The sequence below is a fragment of the Phyllobates terribilis genome, unplaced genomic scaffold, assembly GCF_046119375.1.
Source record: "Phyllobates terribilis strain yellow unplaced genomic scaffold, ASM4611937v1 Scaffold_11__3_contigs__length_659146591, whole genome shotgun sequence".
Lineage (NCBI taxonomy): Eukaryota > Metazoa > Chordata > Amphibia > Anura > Dendrobatidae > Phyllobates > Phyllobates terribilis.
Window position 1 is genome coordinate 575405574 of NW_027362771.1, and position 24031 is coordinate 575429604.

Genomic DNA, 24031 nt, shown 5'->3' on the forward strand with positions numbered 1-24031 from the left:
GGAGCGGAGAGAGAGGCGGGTCCGGGAACAGCAGATGCAGATAAGGAGCGCGGAGCAGAAGAGCCGGACCAGGAGGAATCCCCGTGCAGCTCATGGTCCCCCTTCCACCGGGACTGTGATAAAATTCAACATGCAGCATGGGTGTGGCTTCATTAGAGACCATCATACCCCCGGCGACGTCTTTGTGACCCGCAGAGACGTAGAAAGCCATCTGCCGGAGGGACACAGAGGTCGTGACCTGTATGTAGGGGACGAGGTCACCTTCACCCGGCACAAGTGTGCCAAAGGACCCTACGCCCTCCATGTGCATCGCCTGACGGAGGAGGAGCTGCGGTGTGAGGAGGAGCAAGAGGACCCGGACGGGTCTGAAACTGAAACCAACCAACAAGAAAGAGCAGGAGGACGCCGTCGTTGAAGTACGGTAGAGAGAGACTGTACATAGTTACCCGTCAGGGTATAAGAACTGTTCTAGTTAAAATATAGTCCCCGTTGGGACCAGCCAATTGAACTGATGCCCGTGTGTCCCTAATTCCTAATACCTGGCCGAGGACTGAGAGCGGCCATATCCCCTTGTATATAGTTGCGCTTCCTAAAGCGCCCCCTACTGGTTTTATAGGAAACTGTTTTCTTCAAGAGACTGTAGCACTTTACCCGGTCACAAGTTGCACCGTGACCGGAGGAACCAGAAACAAGAATGTTATTTATGAAAAGTTTTTATATGAAGAGTTTATTGCTGCTGATGATGTATATGATGTTTTATATGTTTTATATGTTTATGTTTATGAAAAAAAAAAATGTATGTTTTGGATGTTTATATTTTACAGCCCGAGGACGTGCTGTGATTTACCAGGGGGGAATGTAGCACCCTGAGGATTCGGCTGCTACAGGGGTATTGCACCTCAACCCAGAGGTGTGATATTCCACTCCCGGGTAAGGATGGAGTGTGGAACTGAGCTAGTAGGCTGCATGCACTACACACATCCCATTTCCGGGGAACAGACCGATGGTACTCCCACTAGAGAAATGTGCAGGTACGACAGTGTCTGTTCCTGGCTGGAGTGGGAGGGGGGGTGGAACATCCCAGTAGTGTAGGGGCAGATAGGGGGAGCAGCCTGGGTAAAGCTAGGAGCTCATTGGGTGCTGGTCACCTGAGCTCACACATAGAGGGAGTATATAAGGTGGGAACCATCTTAGATCAGGGTCAGTCTGTGAGACGTCAGTCAGTCAGTCTGTCAGAGTGTAACCTGAGAAGCAGAGCAGAGGAGAAGAGAGAGAGACCCAGAGGCGCAGAGGGGACCCCAAGAGCCCATAAGAGAGCTAATAGGGTGAAGGGTCGGCAACAGGGTACCGGATCCCAAGCTGGCAGAGGCTACAGCACACCTTAGCCAGGAACCGGAGGTCGTGGGCAGGATCTGCCACGATCACCCACTAAATCCACCTGGAAGGCAGACCAAGAATAGGGTCAGGGAGCCCAGAGGAGGCTTGACCAACAAGAGGCCCGAGGGAGCCGGACTTAGGTGGATCCCTGGTGGGAACGACCAGAAGAAGGGAGAGACAGAAAGGAGCTCAGGACCACACTCCGGAGTTGCCTGGGAGTTGACCGAGTCCAGGACCTGGTGGACGCAGCACGGCTTGGGTGGTCACTGCTGTACACAGTGACCCGAGCAACACCAGTAAGTAAAACCCTGGAACTGCATTTTATGCCTCTGAGTCTCCTTGCTGCACCTTCACAACCACCATCCTCCACGGCTGACCCCCTGAGGCTATACCCCTCCCGTTGGGGTTATACTACCTAAGCTGCACTCACATCATCAGCCTCAGTGGACCCTGCTGCAGCGGCGGCCGTATTGACCGCAAATCAACTGGTGGCGTAGTCGACACAAAAGAACATCTAGTAACATCATAAGGACTGCCACACACTGAGCTTGACACCCTGGGCACGGACCGGGTCACAGCCACTCGGAGACTACAACCCCCATCTGATCCGGCTCCGGGTATCCCCAACAACACTGGCCCAGGGGGCGCGTCAACAATAACCCCCAGCATCCACTAAAAGGCCCAGTTCTGGGTTCCCCACACGGCCCAGGGGGCGCGTCACTATCAGGGACTTATATTGAATTGGGAGAAAAAGGAGGAGGACGTCATCATGGACTTTTAATGAATTAGTTGGTTAGAGAAGATGCTATACAGGGACTTATAATGAATTGACGTTGGGGAGGATACCCAAACGGACTCATAACGGATTGGGGTCTGGGAGTGGACACTATCAGGGATATATTATGAACTAGGGGTGGAAGAGGACACTATACAGGGAGCTGTAATGAATTGTGGGTGGGAGAGGCTGCTATCAGAGGCTTATAATGATTTCAGGGATAGGCAGGGACTTATAGTGATAAGAACTAAAAATAGTGACTGAAAACCACCATACTATAAACACATAATTGTAAATTTCCCCCAAAATGAATTGATTCTAATTCCTCTTACTGTGGTTTTGCTTTTAATTTTGATTACGGTTATACCAGGAACACGTAATTAAACCAATACTCACCTAAAACTGCCATCCGGTGACCACATTATATTGTCAAATAGTGACTGATTACTTCCATACCAAGACCATATAATAACACCAAATAGGGTCTGAATACCTTCATATAGTCCCTCTATACTGACTGTCTACAAGTTCCTACTACGTGGAATATGTAACGAGCCCTCACTTATGTTCTAGTACATTACATTATCAGTGATCGCCTGTTGTTGGCGACAAGAGAGCAGCTAAGGAGAACATGGTCACCACCCAAGACTATCCAAAATCAAAAGAATTATGGTAACCATGATTTTTTCCTGAATAGTCTCCATCATTTGTCCTTCTCTAGGTCTCATTTATATCCTCATGAAATAACATTTATTGTTTTCCTCTTTGTTAAAAGCTTCCGCCCGAACAGAGACTCGAACCCTGGACCCTCAGATTAAAAGTCTGATGCTCTACCGACTGAGCTATCCAGGCTTCTGTACATAATCACTGACACAATGATTTTCTGCTGCAGCTGTCGGCCGTCTGCTCCTCCTTTCTGGTTACAGACTATCACCACTCACCACTATACGTTCTGTCCATTGGTTTCTACGTCCTGGAAGGGAACCGTCTCTTCAGTATTGAGACCTGTCCAGCAATGCAGAGATGATCCCATAAGACTTAACGATTGAATTGGAGGGAGGACGCCATCAGGGACTTATAATGACTTGGGGGTAGGGGAGGATGATATCAGGGACTTATAATAAACTGGAGAGTGAGGACGGACGCTATCAGGGACTTATATTGAATTGGGAGAAAAAGGAGGAGGACGTCATCATGGACTTTTAATGAATTAGTTGGTTAGAGAAGATGCTATACAGGGACTTATAATGAATTGACGTTGGGGAGGATACCCAAACGGACTCATAACGGATTGGGGTCTGGGAGTGGACACTATCAGGGATATATTATGAAATAGGGGTGGAAGAGGACACTATACAGGGAGCTGTAATGAATTGTGGGTGGGAGAGGCTGCTATCAGAGGCTTATAATGATTTCAGGGATAGGCAGGGACTTATAGTGATAAGAACTAAAAATAGTGACTGAAAACCACCATACTATAAACACATAATTGTAAATTTCCCCCAAAATGAATTGATTCTAATTCCTCTTACTGTGGTTTTGCTTTTAATTTTGATTACGGTTATACCTGGAACACATGATTAAACCAATACTCACCTAAAACTGCCATCCGGTGACCACGTTATATTGTCAAATAGTGACTGATTACTTCCATACCAAGACCATATAATAACACCAAATAGGGTCTGAATACCTTCATATAGTCCCTCTATACTGACTGTCTACAAGTTCCTACTACGTGGAATATGTAACGAGCCCTCACTTATGTTCTAGTACATTACATTATCAGTGATCGCCTGTTGTTGGCGACAAGAGAGCAGCTAAGGAGAACATGGTCACCACCCAAGACTGTCCAAAATCAAAAGAATTATGGTAACCATGATTTTTCCTGAATAGTCTCCATCATTTGTCCTTCTCTAGGTCTCATTTATATCCTCATGAAATAACATTTATTGTTTTACTCTTTGTTAAAAGCTTCCGCCCAAACAGGGACTTGAACCCTGGACCCTCAGATTAAAAGTCTGATGCTCTACCGACTGAGCTATCCAGGATTCAGTACATGATCACTGACACAATGATTTTCTGCTGCAGCTGTCGGCCGTCTGCTCCTCCTTTCTGGTTACGTAGTGTCACACACACACTTTCTCCTACAGCTATCTGCTTTTCTTTCCAGTTACACAGTATTACCACCTGTGCACACATTCTGACACAAGGACTTTCTCCTGAATTATCGGCCATCTGCTCCTCTTTTCGGGTTACACACTATCACTACTTCCAACTATTCATACTGTCCATTGGTTTCCACGTTCTGGAAAAAAAAAATCACTTCTGTATTCCAGACTTGTCCAGCAATGCAGAGATAATCCCATAAGACATAACGTTTGAATTGGGGAGAGGACATCATCAGGGACTTATAATGACTTGGGCGGTGGGAGAGGATGATATCAGGGACTGGACAAAGTCACCTGTGGCAAGTTAAAGGCGTGGGCAATATGAAAATCACACCTGAAACCAGATGAAAAAAAAAAAGAGATGACGTTGACTCAATCTTTACATTGTATATCTGTGTGTGCCATACTAACCATGGAGAACAGAAAGAGGAGACGAGAACTGTCTGAGGACTTGAGGACGAAAATTGTTGAAAAATATCAACAATTTCAAGGTTACAAGTCCATCTTCAGAGATCTTGATGTTACTTTGTCCACGGTGCACAACATAATCAAGAAGTTTACAACCTATAGCACTGCAGCTAATCTCCCTGGACGTGTACGGCAGAGAAAAATTGTTGAAAGGTTGCAACGCAGGATAGTCTGAGGAAAAGTAGCCCCAAATTCAAGCTGTCCTGCAACCTGAGGGTGCATCAGTGTCAGCACGAACTATCCACCGACATTTGAATGAAATGAAACGCTATGGTGGGAGATCCAGGAGGACCCCCCCTGCTGACACAAAGACATAAAAAAGCTAGACCGAAGTTTGCCAAATTGTAAGTGAGTAAGCCAAAATCCTTCTGGGAAAGGGTTTTATGGACAGATGACAACAGGATAGAGTTTTTTGGTAAAGCACATCATTCTACTGTTTACCGAAAACAGAATGAGACCTACAAAGAAAACAACACAGCACCTAGAGTCAAATATGGTGGAGGTTCAAAGATGTTTTGGGGCTGTTTTGCTGCCTCTGCAACTGAGTGATTTACTGTGTGCAAGGTATTATGGAATCTGAGGATTACCAAAGGATTTTGGGCCACAATATATTGCCCAGTGTCAGAAAGCTGGGATTGCATTTTAGGTCATAGGTCTTGCAGCAGGACAATGACCCCAAATATACTTCAAGAAGCACCAAGAAATGGATGGAAACAAATTGCTGGAGAGTTCTGAAGTGGCAGCAATGAGTCCGGATCTAAAACCCGTTGATCACCTGTGGAGAGATCTTAAAATTACTGTTTGGAGAAGGCACCCTTCACATATGAGAGACCTGGTGCAGATTGTAAGAAGAGTCCAAGATTCCTGCTGAGAGGTGTAAGAAGCTGATGGTTATAGGAAGCGACTGATTGCAGATATTTATTCCACATTCCAAATATTAAGTTGAAGGCGCCAACAATTTTGTCTGGCCCATTATTGGGGTTTTGTGTAAACTTATGTCCAATTTGCCTTTTTTTTCCTCTGTTTTTATATTTTGTTCCAACACTCACAAACGTGTACAAAATACGGGGAATTGTAATAATGCTCTGGGAGAAATACTTCATTTTCTGGAACAATTTCAATGGTGCCGACACCCTAGCCATACCATGACTACATGATAACACAAAAAATACACTGCTCAAAAAAATAAAGGGAACACTTAAACAACAGAATATAACTCCAAGTAAGTCAAACTTCTGTGAAATCAAACTGTCCACTTAGGAAGCAACACTGATTGACAATCAATGTCACATGCTGTTGTGCAAATGGAATAGACAATAGATGGAAATTATTGCAATTATCAAGACCCCCTCAATAAAGGAGTGGTTCTGCAGGTGGGGACCACAGACCACATCTCAGCAACAATGCTTTCTGGCTGATGTTTTGGTCACTTTTGAATGTTGGTTGTGCTTTCACACTCGTGGTGGCATGAGACGGACTCTACAACCCACAGAAGTTGCTCAGGTAGTGCAGCTCATCCAGGATGGCACATCAATGCGAGCTGTGGCAAGAAGGTTTGCTTTGTCTGTCAGCGTAGTGTCCAGCTGCTGGAGGCGCTACAGGAGACAGGCCAGTACACCAGGAGACGTGGAGGGGGCCGTAGGAGGGCAACAACCCAGCAGCAGGACCGCTACCTCTGCCTTTGTGCAAGGAGGAACAGGAGGAGCACTGCCAGAGCCCTGCAAAATGACCTCCATCAGGCCCCAAATGTGCATGTGTCTGCACAAACGGTTAGAAACCGACTCAGTGAGGGTGATATGAGGGCCCGACGTACACAGATGAGGGTTGTCTTCACAGCCCAACACTGCAGGATGCTTGACATTTGCCACAGAACACCAGAGGTAGCCTGACTGCCATTAGGTACCGAGATGAGATCCTCAGACCCCTTGTGAGACCATATGCTGATGCGGTTGGCCCTGGGTTCCCCCTAATGCAGGACAATGCCAGACCTCATGTGGCTGGAGTGTGTCAGCAGTTCCAGCAAGATGAAGGCATTGAAGCTATGGACTGGCCCGCCCATTCCCCAGACCTGAATCCGATTGAGCACATCTGGGACATCATGTCTCGCTCCATCCACCAACGTCACATTGCACCACAGACTGTCCAGGAGTTGGCGGATGCTTTAGTCCAGGTCTGGGAGGAGATCCCACAGGAGACCATCCACAACCTCATCCTCATCAGAAGCATGCCCAGGCGTTGTAGGGAGGTCATACAGGCACGTGGAGGCCACACACAATACTGAGCCTCATCAGGAGCATGCCCAGGCGTTGTAGGGAGGTCATACAGGCACGTGGAGGCCACACAATACTCAGCCTCATCAGGAGCATGTCCAGGCGTTGTAGGGAGGTCATACAGGCACGTGGAGGCCACACAATACTCAGCCTCATCAGGAGCATGTCCAGGCATTGTAGGGAGGTCATACAGGCACATGGAGGCCACACACAATACTCAGCCTCATCAGGAGCATGCCCAGGCGTTGTAGGGAGGTCATACAGGCACGTGGAGGCCACACACACAATACTGAGCCTCAGTTTGACTTGTTTTAAGGACATTACATCACAGTTGGATCAGCCTGTAGTGTGTTTTTCCACTTTAATTTTGGGGGTGACTCCAAATCCAGGCCTCCATTGGTTAATAAATGTGATTTCCATTGATGATTTTTGTGTGATTTTGTTGTCAGCACATTCAACTTTCTACAGAACAAAGTATTCAATGAGAATATTTCATTCATTCAGATCTAGGATGTGTTATCTGAGTGTTCCCTTTATTTTTTGGAGCAGTGTATATAACATGACTCCATATGGAGAAATCTCCGGGGAAGCAGCTGACTAGATAGTAATCCTGTAATTGATCCCGCACGTTTCTTTGCTGATTCTCTTGTCCTCAGGGAAGTGAAATGTTACTTATAATTCTCAGCCCGACACATGTAACATACAGCTCCAATACAACTGTATACACGTAATTATCTCCCATAAGCACTTCTTTTAATACTAACACCATTATTCAGTCTCCTGGGAGACTGTCAAAAATTGCCATGCTGACTGTATTACGATCCCTCATGGCGGGGTATTGAGAAAAGTTTTCAACTAGCAATAATCACGCCTCGGATAAACCTCATGGGATATGATACTGCCACTGCGCAAAGCTGGAGGCCATCTGTGAGGAGCTGCGGCCTCCGGATCTGGGGCTCTGTCTACACTGAGGAGAGACAAAGTCATTAGGGGGCTGTGGGAGCAAAGGATTCTGGGAGTGGATATGCTAATAAACCCCTCCCCTAAGTCTGTAATGGAAGAAAGAAAAGCCCCCCAGGCTGGGGGAGGGGAGAGGGTTCATCCTCCACCTGACTGCTCTTCAGTAACTGAATACCGCCATACCATCACCACATAATAACACTAAATAGTGACTGAATACCGCCATACCATCACCACATAATAACACTAAATAGTGACTGAATACCGCCATACCATCACCACATAACAGCAAATAGTGACTGAATACCGCCATACCATCACCACATAATAACACCAAATAGTGGCTGAATACCGCCATACCATCACCACATAATAACACCAGATAGTGACTGAATACCGCCATAACATCACCACATAATAACACCAGATAGTGACTGAATATCGCCATACCATCACCACATAACACCAGATAGTGACTGAATATCGCCATACCATCACCACATAATAACACCAGATAGTGACTGAATATCGCCATACCATCAGCACATAACAGCAAATAGTGACTGAATACCGCCATACCATCACCACATAATAACACCAAATAGTGGCTGAATACCGCCATACCATCACCACATAATAACACCAGATAGTGACTGAATACCGCCATAACATCACCACATAATAACACCAGATAGTGACTGAATATCGCCATACCATCACCACATAACAGCAAATAGTGACTGAATACCGCAATACCATCACCACATAATAACACCAAATAGTGGCTGAATACCGCCATACCATCACCACATAATAACACCAAATAGTGGCTGAATACCGCCATACCATCACCACATAACACCAAATAGTGGCTGAATACAGCCATACCATCACCACATAACACCAAATAGTGGCTGAATACCGCCATACCATCACCACATAACCAAATAGTGACTGAATAGCGCCATACCATCAATACAAAATAACAGCAAATATTGACTGAATACCGCCATACCATCACCACGTAATAACACCAAATAATAACTGAATACCGCCATACCATCACCACATAATAACAGCAAATAGTGACTGAATACCGCCATACCATCCCCACATAATATCACCAAATAGTGATTGAATACCGCCATACCATCACCACATACTAACACCAAATAGTGACTAAATACCGCCATATCATCACCACATAATAACACGAGATAGTGACTGAATACCGCCATACCATCACCACATAATAACACCAAATAGTGGCTGAATATAGCCATACCATCGCCACATAGTAACACTAAATGGTGGCTGAATACCGCCATACCATCACCACATAATAACACCAAATAGTGGCTGAATACCGCCATACCATCACCACAAAATAACACCAAATAGTGGCTGAATACCGCCATACCATCACCACATAATAACACCAAATAGTGACTGAATACCACCATACCATCACCACATAATAACACCAAATAGTGGCTGAATACCGCCATACCATCACCACAAAATAACACCAAATAGTGGCTGAATACCGCCATACCATCACCACATAATAACACCAAATAGTGACTGAATACCGCCATACCATCACCACATAATAACACCAAATAGTGGCTGAATACCGCCATACCATCACCACATAGTAACACCAAATAATGACTGTAATACCGCCATACCATCACCACATAAAAACAAAAAACAACCATAACATGACTATATATGGAGAAATCTCCAGGGAAGGTACTGAATAGATAGTAATTCTGTAATTGATCCCGCACGTTTCTTTGCTGATTCTCAGCCCGACACATGTAACATACGGCTCCAACACAACTGTATATAGATTTATTCCAGCTAAACAGCAATAACTCTTCTTCTACTATTAACCACCTACTCAGTCTCCCAGGAGACTATCAAAAATTGCCATGCTGACTGTATTACGAGCCCTCATGGTGGGGTATTGGGAAAAGTTTTCAACTAGCAATAATCACGCCTCGGATAAACCTCATGGGCTATGATACTACCACTGCGCAAAGCTGGAGGCCATCTGTGAGGAGCTGCGGCCTCCGGATCTGGGGCTCTGTCTACACTGAGGAGAGACAAAGTCATTAGGGGGCTGTGGGAGCAAAGGATTCTGGGAGTGGATATGCTAATAACACCCCTCCCCTAAATCTGTAATGGAAGAAAGAAAAGCCCCCCAGGCTGGGAGAGGGTTCATCCTCCATCTGACCATAGTGTCACCACCTCCTGCTATACAGACTGTCTGCTCCTGCGTCCTGGGGGAACCTTCACTTATGTGTTACAGGATTGCATTACCAGGGACTTCCTGATGATGGCGCAAGAAGAGCAGCTGAGAGGCAATACTGTCATGCTGTGACCATATAATAACAAATAGTGATTAAATACCGCCATATATTAACCCTCCCTATCGATCCTACCTTCAAATTATCTGCTAACCTTAAAGGTTCACATACTTTTGTCACTCACAGACATGTGAGATTGGATTATTTTCTTTAAAAAAAAGTGTAAAAGTTTAATGTTTTGGACTCATTTGATTTGGTTCTTCATCCACTTGTGAAAAGCTGATGTCGTTTTAGGTCAAATTTATGCAGAAATTAGGAAAATTCTGATGTGGGGAAAAATACTAAGAGGGTCTCATAATGAACTGGGGGTGGGAGGGGACGCTATCAATGAAATAGGGGTGGAAGAGAACACTAAACAGGGACTTATGATGAATTGGGGGTCGGGGAGGCTGTTACCAGAAGCTTATAATGAAAAAAAAACAAAAAAAATAGTGACTGTACCATAAACACCCAATAATACCAAATAGTGACTGAATAATACCACAATACTATGAACACACAAAAGCAAATAGTGACTGAATAATACCACAATACTATGAACACACAAAAGCAAATAGTGACTGAATAATACCACAATACTATGAACACACAAAAGCAAATAGTGACTGTAACACCGCCATAACATGACCATATAACAGCACCCCAAAACCATAACATGACTCTATTTGGAGTAATCTCCAGGGAAGCAGCTGACTAGACATTAATTCTGTAATTGATTCTCCACATTTCTTTGCTTATTCTTTTGGCCTTAGGCACTGGCGTAACGCCAATGGCGGCAGGCCACACCACTGCTATGGGGCCCCTCACCGCAGCAGGCACCGCACTGAGCCCCGCCTCTGCCTGTTAGCACCAGCGCTGCCCAGCCGCCCACACAGAATGATGGGGGTGGAAGTGTCTACTGACGCTCCTTCCTCTATCTTCATTGCTCTCGCTGATGGCCGGAGGGGGGCCCAGTGTGAGAAATGATGATGGAGGAGGGAGCATCAGCATCATTCTTCCTCGGCGTCTGACGTGTCAGAGCAGCGGACGCCCTGTAATGACGTCATCGCGCCCACTGCTTTGACACGTCAGACGAGGTGTCCAGCGCTTCACACCACACGCTGAGGAGACTGGAGCATTGGGCGCAAAAAGGACAGATGAGTACTGTATTTTTTTTTTAATCAGTGACTGGTGGCCATAATACAGTATGGGGGTGCATTATATTGTATGGAGGATCATGGAGGTGCATAATACTGTATGAAGGATCAAGGGGGTGCATTATATTGTATGGAAGACCATGGGGGCACATTAAACTGTATGGAGGATCATGAGGGTGTATACAACTGTATGGAGGATCATGGGGTTGCATTATATTGTATGGTGTACTATGGGGGTACATTATGCTGTATCGAGGACCATGGGGATACATTATGCTGTATGGAGGACCATGGGGGTGCATTATACTGTATGGAGGAACAGGGGGGTGCATACTACTGTATGGAGGACCATTAATGGTGCATACTACTGTATGGAAGATCATGGGGGTGCATTATATTGTATGGAGGTGCATACTACTGAAAGGAGGATCACGGAAGAGCATTATATTGTATGGAGGATTATGGGGGTGCATTATACTGTATGGAGGATCATGGGGGTGCATACTACTGTATGGAGGACCATGGTAATGCATACTACTGTATGGAGGACCATGGGGGTGCATTATACTGTATGGAGGACCATGTGGGGTGTATTATATTGTGGGAAGGACCATGCAGGTGCATTATACTGTCTGGAGGGTCATGGTGGGCGCATTATATTGTGTGGAGGACCATGGGGTGCATTATACTGTATGGAGGATCATGGGGGTGCATTATACTGTATGGAGGACCATGGGGTGCATTATTCTGTATGGAGGACCATGGGAGCACATTATTCTGTATGGAGGACCATGGGGGTTCATACTACTGTATGGAGTACCATAGGGGGTGCATTATATTGTATGGAGGACCATGGGGAGTGCACTATATTTTATGGAGGACCATGGAGAGTGCATTATACTATATGGATAGTTATGGGGGACGCATTATACTATATGGAAGGCTATGTGGGGCCATTATAATATGTGGGGGTCTATTATACTGTATGCAAGCAATTATACTGTTTGGAGGGCTAGTGCGGGCTATTATACTGTATGTAGGCCCATTATAGTGCATGGAGGGCTGTGTGGGGGTCACAGTTTGGGGGATCACCATACTTTGCCTGTGGAGTTGAAGTGGGGTACAGTAGGGTCATTATAATGTGTGTAGATGAATTCATCATGGGGGTATCATACTGTGTTTGGGGGGCACATTTGTTTAGATATTTTATGGGGGCAATGAAAGAGGAATCTATGACTTCAGCAGGAGGAAAATTGCTATGTAAAGGCTGGAAGGTTGTGAGATCTGCTCTTCTGTGATCTGACTATTATTATTTTTTTCTTGGGGGCCCCATGATTTCTATGTACGCCCCTGGCCTGAGGGAAATTAAACTTTACATATAATTCTCAGCCCCACATATAACACAGAGCTCCAATACAACTGTATATAGAATTACTCTAGCTAAACAAGAATAACAGTTTTTCTACTATTAACCACCTATTCAGTCTCCTGGGAGACTGTCAAAAATTGCCATGCTGACTGTATTACGAGCCGTCATGGCGGGGTATTGGGAAAAGTTTTCAACTAGCAATAATCACGCCTCAGATAAACCTCATGGGCTATGATACTGCCACTGCGCAAAGCTGGAGGCCATCTGTGAGGAGCTGCGGCCTCCGGATCTGGGGCTCTGTCTACACTGAGGAGAGACAAAGTCATTAGGGGGCTGTGGGAGCAAAGGATTCTGGGAGCAAAGGATTCTGGGAGCATAGGATTCTGGGAGCATAGGATTCTGGGAGCATAGGATTCTGGGAGCATAGGATTCTGGGAGCATAGGATTCTGGGAGCAAAGGATTCTGGGAGCATAGGATTCTGGGAGCATACGATATGCTAATAAACCCCTCCCCTAAGTCTGTCATGGAAGAAACAAGAGACGTTTCAACATTTTTGATTAAAAGCTTCCGTCTGAACAGGGACTTGAACAGGGATTAAAATTCTGATGCTCTACCGACTGAGCTATCCGGGCTTCTGTACAGACTCTCTGAGGTCAGGACTTTCTGCTGGGTCTCTCCGCCGTCTGACGGCTCCTCATTTCCGGTTACACAGTTTCTCCATCTTCTACTACACGAACTCAGCACCAGATCCGATTTCCTGGAGAGGAACCTTTACTTATGTATTAGGGGATTATGTTACTAGTGACCCCCGCTAAAAATGCCAGGAGAGCAGCTGACATACCGCCATACTATAACCACATGATAACACCAAGTAGTGACTGAATACCGCCATACTATAACCACATAATAACAACAAGTAGTGACTGAATACCGCCATACTATAACCACATAATAACAACAAGTAGTGACTGAATGCCTCAAAACCATGGTCGTATAACGGCACCAAATAGTGACTGGATACCGCCATACAGTAACAACAAAATAGCATTAAACATTGACTGATTAGTGAATGAATACCGCCATACCATATATTAACACCAGATAGTGACTGAATACTGCCATACCATCACCATACCATCACCACATAACACTAGATAGTGACTGAATACCGCCAAACTATTACCTCATAATAGCACCAAATAGAAACTGAATACCGTCATACCATCACCACATAATAATACCAGATAGTGACTGAATACCGCCATACCATCACCACATAATAATACCAGATAGTGACTGAATACCGCCATACCATCACCACATAATAATACCAGATAGTGACTGAATACCGCCATACCATCACCACATAATAACACCAGATAGTGACTGAATACCGCCATACCATGACCATATAATAATACCAGATAGTGACTGAATACCGCCATACCATCACCACATAATAATACCAGATAGAGACTGAATACCGCCATACTATCACCACATAATAATACCAGATAGTGACTGAATACCGCAATACCCACAATACCTTCAATAATAGTATGTAACGACATGACACATGACGCGGCCTAGTTCTCTACATGATTCACTCCCCGGGGAGATTCTCGGGGTTTTTCTGAGCAGTCAGTTATGTGTTGTCGATGCGTCCATAAACCATGCTGAGAGTTGGCGACTTCGGAAGAAGTTTTCCAAAAAAAAAGAATAGGAAAATCAGGACAAACCTGAAGAAGTGCGGCCCTGGTTCTGGAAAAAACGATTAGACTAATGTGATTTCTGAACAATTAACAGGCACAATGCCTGGGGTCGGCCTCTCCGGTCATTTATATTTACCCGAAATCCGTATAAAGCCAGGTCCATCAGGGACGGTGTAATCTGTGGATGTCACAATATAGGAAACTGTGCAGGTGACCTTGCGTGCTACATCAGATGAGATCACCGTTCGTCCTCCATACTGAGCCGCCTCCCTCAATATTGTGTCTATAATGCTGTATATTATAATATATATTATATCACAGATTAGACCGTCCCTCATGCAGTCGTTTCAATAATTTTTATTATTCAATTTTATTAAAAAATACTTCTGCTTGGGACTTGAACTCTGGACCCTCAGATTAAAAGTCTGATGCTCTACCGACTGAGCTATCTGGGCTCTGTTGAAAATATTGGAGTGCTAACATTTCAGTCTGGAACCAATCGTCATCTGACACCTTTTACTGTGCAAATAGTTCTTGCACCTGGGAAGTATGAAGGGATCTACCACTGATACCATATATAAACACATTATATTACATGCACACTCACTGAAGCCCACAGGATGAACGCCTCTTTGGACCTGCCAGGGTCACTCACAGAGGTGATCTTCCCTCTGTAAGTGACCTAAGACTGCACACCGTAACCACTAACCCTGAGTGGCGGAAACCATTGAATGTTCACGGGGTCACCTAGGCAGTCAAACAGTATCCTGCCGGAGGCCACGCGGCCAAGCGTCATCTCTGCATAGTCCCCCGTCACTTCCTCACGTTCTATACACATAACATAAGTGCAGCAACAGTCTATAATAATTACATTCACAAAGTGAGAAACATCCAACATAATGGAGCAGCAACATGAAGAAATGCATGAGGTTCAGACCTCACTTAGAGGGCCTAAGAACAAATGCAACAGCGGTCTTTTATAAGAGGGGGTGTAGACTGTTTTACTTTAAAACCTTTTACAATGTAACCACTGCAGCCAATCACTGACCACAGCAGTGACCAACATGAGCATTGACTGGACTACATCGATCACCCATCTGTGCGGCCAGAATAGGATGTACAGAGACTGGCTGTATGGAGGTGACTATTAAGCAATTGCAGGTCCAAGTGTTATGATCTGCAACAAGTACTAAGGAAAGATAGGGGAAAGCTGTCCCTACAGTAAGACTAAGCTGAATCCCTACTATGTAGCAGGCTGACTGTTCCTAGCGAACAGACCCGCCTTAGTCCTCGGCTAGTCTGAACGAAGACCTATAGCATAAGGGGAGGGGTCCCTAAAAGAACTAAGGACTGGGACAAAAAATGGGACACCTCCTAAACAGAGAAGTTGTTGCAGAACACAAAAAGACTAACTGACAAAAAGGTACTAGAGGTCCCAGAAGGACCAAGCGAACTGACAGAGAAAGGCACCGAAGCACCAGGCTAGAGAAACAGTCAAACACTGAAGTCCAGCACAGCCAAAAGGGCGGAGCTGGAATATAAAGGCAGATGGTCACATGACCGCAAAACACAAGATGGAAAAAACAAACAGGAGGGTTCTAACACCAAGTCCCTTAATGGGACAGGAAAAAATAAAATCTGACCCCTTTTTACCAAAATGTCAAAAATTTACACTTTTGGTATCGCCAGGTTGGTAAATGTCTGAACTAATAAAATATTACTTATCCCATATGCTACACACTGAAACAGAGGAAAAAAATATCAATGTCAGAATCGCATTTTATTGTTTTTTGGTCGCGTCACCTCCCAAAATAAGGTAGAATTAAAACAGATTTGAAAGTCGTAAGGACCCCAAAATGGTACCAATAAAAATTACAGCTCGCCCACCCTCCCCCTCACTTTCCCACCTCCCTGTCATAAAGAAAAATTAAAATCCACACAGACATCTCCGGAGAGGGAAATATCACCCGCACATTGAACATATGGAACTCATTATAACTGGGAAAAAGGAAAAATAATTAAAACAGGAGAAGTGAGAGAGAGAAAGCCGACACTTCCATCTCCATTGGTCACTACTAACACCGTCAGCCTGCAGACAAGTCAGGTCTCCCACCTCCACACAATAGGAAACCACATCTATTATACCCACATGATTCAGTCTGACAAATGCAACTGCTAGTTTATAGGAATTGTTCGGAATTACAAAAAACAGCGCCACCCCTGTGCACAGGTTGTATGTGGTATTGTAGCTAGACCCCATTCTCTTCAATAGAGCTAAGCAGTAATACCAGACATAATCAGGATGAATGCCTCCTTGGACCTGCCAGGGTCAGTCACAGAGGTTATCTTCCCTCTGTAAGTGACCTAAGGCTGCACACCATAACTACTGATGTGCACAGCTCCCACCTGCTTTGTGTGCCCCCTACGACTGACCCTGAACGGGGGGGGGGGACATCCGATGTTCACGGGGTCACCTATGCAGTCACACCTTAATCCCGTCTGGAGCAACAAGGCTGAGCGCCATCTCTGCACAGTTCCCCATCACTTCTGCTCGGACCATACACATAACATGAGAGCAACAAGAGCCTGTACTATGTGCAACAAGAGCCTGTACTATGTGCAAAAAGAGCCTGTACTATGTGCAAAAAGACCAACATAATGGAACGCCAAAACAGAAATAAACACTTGAAATAGATCACTCTGTTTGTAATGACTCTATATAGTATAGGAGTTTCACTTTTTGTATTGAAGAACTGAAATAAATTAACTTTTTGATGATATTCTAATTTAGTGAGATGCACCTGTATATAACGAATATATATATTGTATTTGATCTTTATACACACACACGCACATATATATATATATATATATATATACATATATATACAGTACAGACCAAAAGTTTGGACACACCTTCTCATTTAAAGATTTTTCTGTATTTTCATGACTATGAAAATTGTACATTCACACTGAAGGCATCAAAACTATGAATTAACACATGTGGAATTATATACTTAACAAAAAAGTGTGAAACAACTGAAAATATGTCTTATATTCTAGGTTCTTCAAAGTAGCCACCTTTTGCTTTGATGACTGCTATGCACAGTCTTGGCATTCTCTTGATGAGCTTCAAGAGGTAGTTGTTTAACTACGCAGAGCGTTGTTTAAATTTGGCGCCAAAATCGCTGATTGGTCGAAGCCGGCAACCGCGACCAATCAGCAGAGCGTTGTTTAAATTTGGCGCCAATCTCGCTGATTGTTGGCGGATGGCGGCCGCGACCAATCAGCAGTGCGGTGTTTAAATTTGGCACCAAAATCGCTGATTAGTCGCGACCGCGACCAATCAGCAAAGAGGTGTTTAAATTTGGCAATCAGCAGAGTGATGCAGAGCGGGGTTTAAATTTGGCGCCAAAATCGCTGATTTGTCGCCGGCCACGACCAATCAGCAGAGCGGTGTTTAAATTTGGCATAAAAAGCGCAGATTGGTCGCGGCCGGTGGTTGCGACCAATCAGCAGAGTGAGGTTTAAATTTGGCGCCAATACTGCTGATTGGTCACGGCCGACAACCGCGACCAATCAGCAGAGCGGTGTTTAAATTTGGCGCCAATCTCGCTGATTGTTCGTGGCTGACGGCCGCGACCAATCAGCAGAGCAGGATTTAAATTTGGCACCAATAATGCTGATGGGTCGCGGCCGGCGACCGCGACCAATCAGCAGAGCGGGGTTTACATTTGGCCCCAATGCTGCTGATTGGTCGCGGCCGGTGACCGTGACCAATCAGCAGAGAGTTGTTTAAATTTGGCACAAAAAACGCAGATTGGTCGCGGGCAGCGGCAGCGACCAATCACCGATTTTTAACACAAATGTCCGGACCTTTGTAACACCATGCGGATACTGTGGGGACATCAGCGGCTAGGGTGTGAAGGGAGGACCCGGGAGCGGCGCTGCGGGTCGGGATACTTCTGCTGCGAGCGCCCGCTCATGTCCCGGGTTCTCGGAACGGAAGTATCCGCACAGGCAGCGCCGCTGACATCCATGCGGCTAGGGCGTGACATCCAATTGGTCGCGGCTGCTATTTAAATCTGCCGCACAAATCGGTGATTGGTCGCCGACTTGGCCCGCGACCAATCACTGATCTTGCGGCCAAAGTTAAACACTACTGTGCTGATTGGTCGCGGACGCTGCCCGCGACCAATCACCGATTTGGGCGCCAAATTTAAATATCGGCCGCGACCAATCACCGATCTTGGCTCCACATTTAAACACCGCTGTGCTGATTGGTCGCCGACGCTGGGCAGGACCAATCACCGATTTTGGCGCCACATTTAAATAGTGTCCGCGACCAATCCGCACAGCGGTGTTTAAATGTGGAGCCAAGATCGATGATTGGTCGCGGCCGATATTTGAATGTGACGCCCAAATCGGTGATTGGTCGCGGGCGCTCGCAGCAGAAGTATCCCGACCTGCAGCGCTGGTCCCCGGTCCTCCCTTCGGCATGGAGGTCAGCGGCGCTGGCGGTCCTCCCGCTGCTACCGGCCGGGAGATGAGCGCCTCACGCCGCTCATCTCCCGGCTGCATCTCCGTCCCGCAGATGGGTCCGGCGGTCGGGTTCCTTCTGCTGTTGCCGGCCGGGAGATGAGCGCCTCGCGCCGGTCATCTCCCGGCTGCATCGCCGCTGAGCTCCGTCCCGCAGATGAGCCGCTAACGGCCGCCATCTTTTTTTCGAAATCCCCCGGCGCTGATTGGCCGCTGCCGGACCAATGAGCGACCCGGGATTTCCTGGACAGACAGACACACAGACAGACAGACAGACAGACAGACGGGATAAGACGATTATATATATAGATATATATATACAGTGGTGGCCAAAAGTATTGGCACCCCTGCAATTCTGTCAGATAATACTCAGTTTCTTCCTGAAAATGATTGCAATCACAAATTCTTTGGTATTATTATCTTCATTTAACCACTTCGCGCCAGAGCCTGTTTTTGCCTTCGTGACCGGGCCAATTTTTTCAATTCTGACCACTGTCATTTTATGAGGTAATTACTCTGGAACGCTTCAACGGATCCCCCTGATTCTGAGAATGTTTTTTTGTGACATATTGTACTTCATGATAGTGGTAAAATTTCTTTGATATCACTTGCGTTTGATTGTGAAAAAATCGGAAATTTGGTGAAAATTTAGAAAATTTTGCAATTTTCAAACTTTGAATTTTCATGCCCTTTAATCAGAGAGATATATCACACAAAATAGTTAATAAATAACATTGCCCACATGTCTACTTCACATCAGCACAATTTTGGAACCAAAATTTTTTTTTATTAGGAAGCTATAAGGGTTAAAAGTTGACCAGCGATTTCTCATTTTTACAACAAAATTTACAAAAACATTTTTTTAGGGACCACATCTTATTTGAAGTGACTTTGAGGAGCCTTTATGACAGAAAATACCCAAAAGTGATACCATTCTAAAAACTGCACCCCTCAAGGTGCTCAAAACCACATTCAAGAAGTTTATTAACCCTTCAGGTGCTTCACAGGAATTTTTGGAATGTGGAAGAAAACAATGAACATTTAACTTTTTTCACAAAACTGCTACTTTAACCTCAAATTTTTAATTTTCACAAGGGCAGCCAGAAAAAATGGACCCCAAAATGTGTTGTGTAATTTCTCCTGAGCACGCTGATACCCCATATGTGGTGCAAAGCCACTGTTTGGGTGCACGGCATGGCTTGAAAGGTAAGGAGCGCCATTTGACTTTAGGAATGGAAATTTGACTGGAATGGATAGCGGACGCCATGTTGCATTTGGAGAGCCCCAGAGGTGCCTAAACAGAGGAAACCCCCAACAAGTGACCCCATTTTGGAAACTAGACCCCTTAAGGAACTTATCTAGATGTGTGGTGAGCACCTTGAACCCCCAGGGGCTTCACAGAATTTTATAATGTTGAAGTGTGAAAATAAAAAAACAAATTTTTAACACAAAACTGCTACTTTAGCCTCAAATTTTTAATTTTCACAAGGGCAGCCAGAAAAATTGGACCCCAAAATGTGTTGTGCAATTTCTCCTGAGCACGCTGATACCCCATATGTGGTGCAAAGCCACTGTTTGGGCGCACGGCATGGCTTGGAAGGTAAGGAGCGCCATTCGACTTTTGGAATGGAAATTTGACTGGAATGGATAGCGGACGCCATGTTGCATTTGGAGAGCCCCTGAGGTGCCTAAACAGAGGAAACCCCCAACAAGTGACCCCATTTTGGAAACTAGACCCCTCAAGGAACTTATCTAGATGTGTGGTGAGCACCTTGAACCCCCAGGGGCTTCACAGAATTTTATAATGTTGAAGTGTGAAAATAAAAAAACACATTTTTAACACAAAACTGCTACTTTAGCCTCAAATTTTTAATTTTCACAAGGGCAGCCAGAAAAAATGGACCCCAAAATGTGTTGTGCAATTTCTCCTGAGCACGCTGATACCCCATATGTGGTGCAAAGCCACTGTTTGGGCGCACGGCATGGCTTGGAAGGTAAGGAGCGCCATTTGACTTTTGGAATGGAAATTTGACTGGAATGGATAGCGGACGCCATGTTGCATTTGGAGAGCCCCTGAGGTGCCTAAACAGAGGAAACCCACAACAAGTGACCGAATTTTACAATCTACTCCTCTGTATAAATTAATCTAGTGGTGGGAAAATAAGTAGATAGGTAAATGGTCACTAAACCCATAGATGAATTCCCACAGAGGTGTCATTTCTATAATGGGGTCACTTCAGGGGGGATTATGCTGTTCTGGCACTTTTCAGAGTACCAGAGCTAAATAATCCCCCCTGAAGTGACCCCATTTTGGAAATGAAACCCCTCTGGGAATTCATCTATGGGTTTAGTGACCATTTTAACTCAATGGATGATTTCCAGAAACAAGCACGCAATGGAAGGTTTAGATTCTGGAGAACCCCCCCTGGAAATTAAGTGAGCTCTACTCGAATGTGTCATTCACTAAATGAACCAAATGTTTGAATGACAAATTGGGATACATTTTTACAGTTTAAAAACGTGGTTCTGTGTGGAAGATTTTAAAGCAGTCAGTGACGCATAAGGCTGGCAATGATGGGCATTGTGGGCAATAGTAGCGGGTATCACGCCTCATTCCTCTCTTAGTACATACACGACATCTTTTCTGGGGGTTCCTTCTTGTTTCCGTTGCTGGAATAAGTGCAATAAAATGTCGCTCAGTGAGTCTTTTCACATCCTCAGATTCTAATGGATGAGCGGGGCTAACACTTTGAAAGACAAGATTTTCAATTACCTTTTCTTGATAATCAAGAAAAGGATCTGAATTTCCTGCTTTTTTGTACAACACAAAAGAATTGTATGTGGCCACCTGAAACAAATAAATAACCAACTTTTTATACCAGGTATAGGACTTTCTTGATACCTGGTATGGCTGTAGAACCTGGTCTGCAAGGTCCACACCCCCCATGTGTTTGTTGTAGTCAATGACTGACACAGGTTTTTGCTTCGGAGTGGTGGGTCCTAGTTCTACAGTGGCCCTTGTGGCATCTGTGTGGATCGAGCTGAGGACAAAAATATCCCTCTTATCCCTATATTTCAGGGCAAGCAGCTCTCCGTTGCGTACAGCCCCTGACTGCCCCTTTTGAAACTTTTGGTTGACCAATGGTTGTGGAAACCCCTGACGGTTTTTACGGATGGTCCCACAAGCCCCGATGTTGTGTTCAACCAGACTTTTAAATAGGGGTATGCTGGTGTAATAATTGTCCACATATAGATTGTAGCCTTTTTGAAAAAATGGACTTATCAGCTCCCAAACAATTTTTCCAGATGTCCCCAGATAAGTAGGGCATCCTGGTGGGTTTAGTTGGCTATCTTTCCCCTCATATATGCGAAAAGCGGATGTGTATCCGGTTGAACTTTCGCACATTTTATAGAGCTTTATTCCAAACCTTGCCCTTTTAGATGGGATAAATTGCTTGAGGTGCAGTCTTCCTTTGAATTTTACAAGGGACTCGTCTATAGAAATATTTTGTGTTGGGGTGTAGAGGCTTAAGAATTTTTCTGACAAATTTTCAATGATGGGTCTAATTTTATATAACCTGTCATGTTCTGGGGCATTTCTAGGCAGGCATTGACTATTGTCGTTAAAATGCCAAAACCGCATGAGCATTTCATAACGGGTCCTAGGCAGAATGACTGAAAACATAGGGGTGGCTTGAACAGGGTGGTTGGACCAGTAGGATCGAATGCTCGGTTTTTTAACAAGCCCCATGGCAAATGTAAGTCCTAAAAATTTTTTTATTTCCGGGACATTAGTTGGTGTCCATAAATTTGCCCTAGCATAGTAAGATCGGGGATTCTGGCTTATGAATTGGGACGCGTATAAATTTGTTTGCACGACAATATGCTCTAGCAAGCTGTCTGTAAAAAACAAATTAAAAAAATGAATTGGTCCAAAATCTTCCACCTCCACATTTATACCAGGAATGGCGTTGAAATCAGGGCTGAATGGAGCAGCCGAATCTGAAGCCTCCCATCTGGGAAATGCTAGATCATGTGGCAACGCCCCTTGTACACTGGCGTGCGCCAATTCACTAGTAGCAGGGACAGCGCTTGTACTGGGCAGTGTTCCCTGATTTGGAGACGTTTCTCCAGTAGCGCTATTTGCCCCTATTGCTGTACTGGTCCTTGGGCTTGAGGATGGAACAGAATCACTGCTCATTTCTGGGCTCTCAGTGTCGCCGCTACTAAAGCCCTCAAAATCCATATCTCCATCTGAGATTGCGCTGTCATCAGTGTCAGAACACAGCAGGGCATACACCTTCTCTGCGGTATAAGTCTGACGGGCCATTTTATTTTTATATTTTTTGACTGGACTGAACGGACCGGACTGAAAGGACGGGACCGGACTGGACTGACCGGACTGATCTGACAGGACTGACTGACTGATCTGACAGGACTGACTTACTGATGTGACAGGACTGACTTACTGATGTGACAGGACTGACTGGACTGATGTGACAGGACTGACTGACTGACAGACTGACAGATCTGACAGGACTGACTGACTGACTGACTGACAGATCTGACAGGACTGACTGACTGACAGATCTGACAGGACTGACTGACTGACAGATCTGACAGGACTGACTGACTGACAGATCTGACAGGACTGACTGACTGACAGATCTGACAGGACTGACTGACTGACAGATCTGACAGATCTGACAGGACTGACTGACTGACAGATCTGACAGGACTGACTGACTGACAGACTGACAGATCTGACAGGACTGACTGACAGATCTGACAGGACTGACTGACTGACAGATCTGACAGGACTGACAGATCTGACTGGACTGATCTGACAGGACTGACTGACTGACAGATCTGACTGGA

At 45.2% G+C, this 24031-nt stretch overlaps 5 non-coding genes across 5 annotated transcripts; all 5 read right to left on the reverse strand.

The window, feature by feature from the left end:
- Positions 1 to 2931: 2931 nt before the first annotated feature.
- Positions 2932 to 3004, reverse strand: TRNAK-UUU (transfer RNA lysine (anticodon UUU)). The gene has a single exon. It is a non-coding gene; the product is annotated as a tRNA-Lys (tRNA).
- Positions 3005 to 4130: 1126 nt separating this feature from the next.
- TRNAK-UUU (transfer RNA lysine (anticodon UUU)) lies at positions 4131 to 4203 on the reverse strand. Its single transcript has one exon. It is a non-coding gene; the product is annotated as a tRNA-Lys (tRNA).
- Positions 4204 to 7837: 3634 nt separating this feature from the next.
- LOC141168507 (U4 spliceosomal RNA) lies at positions 7838 to 7977 on the reverse strand. Its single transcript, XR_012252242.1, has one exon. It is a non-coding gene; the product is annotated as a U4 spliceosomal RNA (small nuclear RNA).
- Positions 7978 to 9931: 1954 nt separating this feature from the next.
- LOC141168309 (U4 spliceosomal RNA) lies at positions 9932 to 10071 on the reverse strand. Its single transcript, XR_012252050.1, has one exon. It is a non-coding gene; the product is annotated as a U4 spliceosomal RNA (small nuclear RNA).
- A 2945-nt stretch (positions 10072 to 13016) lies between these two features.
- LOC141168171 (U4 spliceosomal RNA) lies at positions 13017 to 13156 on the reverse strand. Its single transcript, XR_012251920.1, has one exon. It is a non-coding gene; the product is annotated as a U4 spliceosomal RNA (small nuclear RNA).
- Between the last annotated feature and the right edge of the window lie 10875 nt (positions 13157 to 24031).